This window comes from Teleopsis dalmanni, chromosome 2, assembly GCF_002237135.1.
Source record: "Teleopsis dalmanni isolate 2A chromosome 2, ASM223713v2, whole genome shotgun sequence".
NCBI lineage: Eukaryota > Metazoa > Arthropoda > Insecta > Diptera > Diopsidae > Teleopsis > Teleopsis dalmanni.
Window position 1 is genome coordinate 211076924 of NC_051847.1, and position 6941 is coordinate 211083864.

General features: G+C 30.5%; 1 protein-coding gene across 1 annotated transcript in view; it reads left to right on the forward strand.

Annotated features, from left to right (window-relative positions):
• The window catches only part of LOC119676675, a 32200-nt gene that overhangs the window by 925 nt on the left and 24334 nt on the right, over positions 1–6941 (forward strand). The window lies entirely within an intron of this gene.

Consider the following 6941-nt stretch of genomic DNA (forward strand, 5'->3'; position numbering starts at 1 on the left):
TGGCATGCAATGTCATCTTAACAAGATGGATATGTCTGAGAAGTTGAAATGTCTCTGCTTGGAGGCGGATCAGATCTGTAGTCATAATCTGTGACTGTCCTGCTTTGGCTTGGGCTAGAATAAGATTGCCATCCGCATCCGAAGTTAGGGTGCCCTCAATAACTGTTAGCTTCGCTTTAAAAGGCAGAATGTTTTCTGTTCAGTTAGATTTGGTAAGCAATACAAAAAACCAAAAATGTTGGCAGTGCCAGTACTTTCTTTAGGAGTCAGTACTCCATTTATTTTCCATTTTAATCTTAAACGAATAAAATATATTTAGCCATTCGTATGAGAGTTCGTCTTTCGTTCAGAAGTTTTTATTACAACGGAGTTACGAGCTCCTATTTTAACTTCGTGTAGTACAGATAAAAGACATGCAGTTCATAATAAATTCAATAGAGCCTTAATCTTCTTCAGGTCAGTGGTGATAGTCTTCTTACTGTAGATTTTACTAAATAAAAATATAGGGTTATTCATTTCGTTATCCTACTTGGGTCGCAAAGTTGTAATAACAGATATCAAACAGAACTGATATCCAAGGTATGTTACGTTTAGTTTAAGTTTTGTCATTTTGTAATATGGTTTAAAATTGTAAAAATTTACTACAAAAATGATTGATATGAGAATTGAACTTTTTTTCAGTAATGTGGCGCGTCTTTAACTTAGTATATATATCAAATAATAAAATGTTTACATCTGACACAGTATAAATCCACAAGTAACTGTTAAAAGACCAGAACATCCACAAAAACTTTTTGTATAAAATGGTTTTTAATCTGCAGGTGTGATAAGCAACCATTTTTTTTTTTAATTAACGAAGTTATGACACACACCACGAACTGTGATAACTGATCGATCCAGCGACAATACTACCAATTTCAAGAATTATGGATTTAAATGTGGAAACACACCATTTGTCCTGTTTTCTGACTGTTGTGCGAGAAATTTCCCAGTTCCAATTTGTGGTATTATCCAGAGATAAGTGTTTATGCGAACAATCCAAAAACTGTTGACTTTTTGCAAAACAACATCCATCAATAAAATATGTCTAATAAGGCTTTTACCGTCCTATGTCCTAAGAAATTAAAAATAAAAAAAAAACTTTATTGTGTATAATATTCTGACTAGTTCTACTGCTTCTTCTCTTTAATAATTATTTTAAATTTTTTAAATATTTAAATTTAGCAATACCGAAATAAGATGCAACAATCCTTTTAATTTTTAAAAAATTTAACTGTATCGACTTCCATAATATTTTTATTTTTGAAGTCATGATAACTGACTATAGAAACCTTTCTTTTCTTATGGATTTTCATATTTTTCCTTTCCTTAAAACACATTATGTGAAAATTAAAAATTTGCACATATGAATAAATACACGCCGTGAACAAATATGCGCAAACACAGCCTCTTAAAGTGCATTCGTTGGCTTGCATTTTTGTGTAATAATTCTCATTGCACTTGATGATGTCTGTCTGCCTGTTTGCCTGTTTGCCTGTCTGCTTGACTTTCTATCTGCCTGTATCTCATAGTAAAGAATCACAACGAAATATTTCTGCCTTACCTTTGCCTCAACCTTTAACGCAGATATCTCGTTGTTGCTGAAGTTGGTGATGTTTTTATTATTATAAGTGTGTATATATATTATTATGCTTTTTAGGTCTGCTGACACTCAATCAAAAGCTTAAAGCGTTACTAACAATTTTTCATGGATTGTAATTATGAGACCGAAAGGGTCCGAGTACGAGTCCAAGTCCGAGTGAAAAGCATAACTGAAATTGGCGTCTTAAATTACGTGAATTTCGTGTCTCACGTACCACGAATGCTAATTAACGCCATCAAAACGCCAGCAAAAACTGCAACGAATTTATTATAAGTGCTAATTAAATATAAATATTTAATATGAAATAAAAGTCTTTGTTTTTAGTTTTAAACTTAATTTTATTATGAATATAATTTCTACTTTGTTTTTTTTTTTGTTTTGTAATGCAATTAAGCAAATGCGTTTGCTAATTCATCAAAAATGCCTGCGAGGCATATCAGCGGTGGTGCTTTGTTGGCTAAGTGCTTTGAAGGTCGGCAAAATACTTTAACAACCAGCGAACCGGCAATGAAGCATAATTAACTGCAATTCGATAATCATTCCGAGACATCAAAATGTCAACGCGATTAGTCTTGCGGCGGTCTTGAGGCGGTTTTGTGGCTTGTTTGTTACATTCTGATGTTCACTGATGTTACTATACTTATGTAACGAAACCGGCAGATAAATAGGCGATAAGTTGTAGGTATTGGCGCAAGACCCTAAATCTGCCGTGTGAGTATTACCGCTCTGCTCTGAATGCTGCTGGCGGCAATAGCAACGGCAACGGCAACTGTTCGTAATTAAAAGTTTATATTTCACTTGCGTACATTGGCTCAGTTTATGAATTTCTTATGATGCGAAACGGTTCACCTTGGCATGTTTAGAACAAGGTGTGTACACGTTACCTGTATTCATGGAAAATCTCAGCATTAAAGTTGGTTTCGTGAAATTTTTTATTTATTTAAAAAAAAATTTTTTTTTTGACTTTTATTTATGCAAACAAAGAAAAGGAGCAGCAATTTCACACCTTTTACTGGTAACGGTCGAAATATCTTCACTGGAAACTCTTAATATGATTTATGCACGACTAAAACTGAGAAAATGCGTCTCATTTAAGTAAAGTTCTCATCAACTATCAAAGGTGATAGTTAAATTTAAATGATCATACAAATAATAATATGTTGCCTGAAGTTAAAAATTTATTTTGATCAAATATATATTTTGCTATACAGGAGGTGGAAAGCTTTAGAAACCTTCCTATAAAACTTCTTAATTACCAATGGATTTTGAAAAAATTGGTCCCATATAAGCCCATTGGGATATAAACTCACCATCCCATTTCAGTAGTTAAGGAAACATAAATTACAGGATACACTGTAATCCATAATTAACAATGGATTTTGAAAAAATTGGTGCCATATAAGCCCAATGGTCACCATCCCATTTTAGTAGTTAAGAAAACATAAATTACAGGAGACACTAGTTGACTTACATTCAACATATTAAAGTTCTAAAATTCCAAAACCAACGGAAATGTATAGAAAGTAATGTAGATTAGGAATGATATTACGGAGACTATAAAGGAACAAGCTTAAAACTAAGAGTGTAATTTCGATATATACTGTTGTATAATGGGATAGAAGTAAGAATATTACCAACCGGTTCAAAATAAAGAAGTTATACTATATCTTCATAGAAGAGCTAACTAGTACTCATCAATAGAAACTATAACACAAATCTTTTTCACAAACGAACTTAATGACTTGGACTACTTCAAATAATACAAACACTAAGAAGAGCCGTGCTGATTGCGAACCAGATTGGAAACGTGTAGAATAGAAGTGAAAACTTTAATTATTCATAACGAAACAGTTATTTTTATATGGTAAAAAAGGTTCTTTTGTTAGAATATGTGATCCATACTATTAATTAATTCTCTTGGGTTTATGTAAGGACTGTTATATTTGTTAAACTCGGAAGACAATAAGCCTACGGATTAAACCTTAACTTTACTTTTTTTGTTGCTGCTCTTAAAGTTCTAATCCACATAATCACACATCAAACATTACTTTAAAATAGTGTAACACGCCTCGTATCTATTTTAATTGCATATCGTTCACACATCATACTTTTCATAGTTTCCATGTATGTTTTAATTACTTTTATAAAAAATGTTGATAGTTTTTATGTTATTTTCTAAAATCAGTTTTATAAAATAGAAACTTATTTATTTAACTAAAGAAACTTAGTCCTGTTATTGTTCCATAATTTCTGACGCGTAAGTGGTAACTCATAGAGGACACAACACTAACCTACAAAATCTTTCGTTCAAATATCTATTGATATTTTAGTTATTTCCATATCTCTCTATTTGCTTTCACTATACCATATACTAATTTATTTATTGATTACGTATTCCTTATTTTTTATTTATAAATTTATCTTTTTACTTATCTATCAAGTATTTCTAATCAATTTACTCACTTACTTATTAATTAATAACGTATTAACTATTATTATTATCAAATCACTAACTTGATGGCATAATTCAACAATATAGAAGATAGAACAGGGTTAAGTATAGCTTTAGATTCGATTTATTTGTTAGATATTCCATTGTGCAAACCACGGTGAATAGCCATCACTATGTCCGATGTATTGCTATTTAACGTTATACTGTGGGCATGGTTTTGTAACCAATATTTGGTTACGAAGGCATGACAGTGACAAATTTCCAGCCTGAATTTGAGAGGCTGTAGGTTTGAGCACAAAAATAATACAATACTTCTGACTGAATTACATAAAAGAACTGAAACCCACCGTTCACTCCGAAATAAATTGAAGAACACTATTCGCTTCTACGAATATTCATCACAATTCTTTAAAAAGCTAAATGTGTTTTTCTTAAGTTACTAAAATTATCTGAAAAACACCAAACATCTACGGGTCTGTCTGCATAGTAGAGGAAAGTTAAAGACATAAATTTCTTTACTATTATCATTCGCTCTATATGTATATATATATAGTTAATTTATAAAAAACTTTTATAAGCAGTCAGTAATCAATAAATCAATATTTTACTTTTACTTCTCTGAGTTGAAAATAATTAATAAAAATCATAGGATTCTTCTCAGGCGTTTCTTTTTATCCTCAGGCTTTCAATTTTTTCTTAACAACTTTATATGTGGATTAAGGTCTAAAATATCTTACCTAAGTTTCATTTGTAATCTTCTTAATGTGCCCAAAAATATTTATCTTAAAATAAACTCACAGATGATTAAATTTGATAATAAAGGATTTAGATCTCGAAAAAAAATCAACATTAAGCGCAGAATGTCATGGTTCATAAAGCAACTGTTCCACTAAATTAATTGTACCAGTTATCATTAGAAACGTGAAAAACATTTTAATTCACTGAGATAATTTCCAAAAATTTCACATAATAAAAATATATCTTAAACGAAGTAAATTTAAATTTATTTCAGTTAGAGATATAAATTTAAATAAACTGCCACGTTAAACATTAACATCACTTATTTAAATACATTTGCTTATGTACTTACATATTTATTAAGATGAAGAAGAAGAAAAGAAAAAATCTCCCTTATTTGTGAAGCCCCGCCATTAACTTCAGTAGTAACAACCACAGTTGCAACAGAATTAACAACAGAAAGAAATCATAATTCAAGAACAAAAAAAAAAAATAAATAAAGAAAAACAACTACGCGCTATAAAAATTTCTTTTAAAAAGCCACTTGAGATGAAACTGGCGGATAAGGAAATGGCGAACACGTTTACATCCTTCATACGTGTATCACAGACAACTTGAATTTTTACTGCGGCCGTGTGCCTTCGGTTGAGGTTTGGAATCACAAGCACTTGACGTGTGTGACGGTATTTCTCGGTACTCCCTCAAATGTGTTCAGTGTATTTAAATACATATTTAAATAAATATTTTTTATAAAAACATTTCTAATACAAATATTTATAGAGGCATTGAAAAGTGGTTGGAATATATATAGACTATATATACAACATATCTATAACATTTTACGCTGATTTAAAATTAGTACATATGTTGATATATGGATATTATATGCAATTTTATTTATGTATCCTATTCATTAAGGCAAAATTATGGTACTACTAGAGGCCATATCAACAGATAATTAATAAATTTATATATATATATATATATATATATATATTTATATATGTATATATATATATATAATTAAAAACAACTTAAAAAACTTAGTAAAGTCATAAAGATAAAGATAATATATGACTTAGAAAATATGCAAATATGACTTAGATAAAGTCATATTTGCAGTAATAAAAACATGTCCTATCTTGTACCGTCATTTGTACTTGTATCAAGGTCCTTATATAGTCAAGCCAATTGTACATTTTCGATTTATCTTTTTCTCATTAATATACAGTACTATATTAAGAAAAGTTCTAATAGTTTCATAATAAATTTGGTCGTTATATATTGTTATAAAACTCCACAGGGGAGTATTTGTTCATTTTAATCTGCATCTATAATTAGGTCAGAGTCAGAGAGCAATTATATGACTTCGTTGTCTAACGGTACATAGAAGTTTCAATATTTTGACATTACTATTGTATGCTTAAGAAGATTAAACCACATACACAACGGTTTCTAAGCTGAAAAGTTTCTAAGTTTTCTAATTAAAGAAATTAACTGAAACTTCATCATAAGATGTCATATAGCCCTCAATTAAATATACTTTTGAGATAATATTGGATGTAACTAACATCATTATCATCTGCAGCTTAGCAGTCTATTAATGACATACACAGTTTCTTCAACTATCTCTCTTTTGTGTTACTATGCTTTAAAGCATGTTTATAGGGCGTAACAGTCTGGCTGTTCTCTGAAATTCACTACTTGGACATTAGTATCCCACTCACAACGATTAAGCTGGTTACTACACGTTAACACCTGTTTCTAAAAATATATAGATACAGATTCTTATCACTTCTAAAAATTTGCTTGATTCGAATTGCATAAGAAGTGCACCAGTCAGTTGCTTCCACTGCCTTGAAATCTATTCAATACTATGGTGTCGGTGTTCATAGTAAGATAAAAATTGATCTATTGAGTAGAGACTTTGTTCATTTTATAATGACTTTTGCGTTCTGTAGAACACGAGGATACTGTGTTGCGTCGTATGTGTTAATGTTTTTAATCCGCAGGAGTTTTAGTCTCGTGTTTGGGTTGGTAAAAACCTAACAAACATATAAACCTTTGAAATAAGAGACATAGACCAGTTTGTAGAGCAGTTATGTTGGT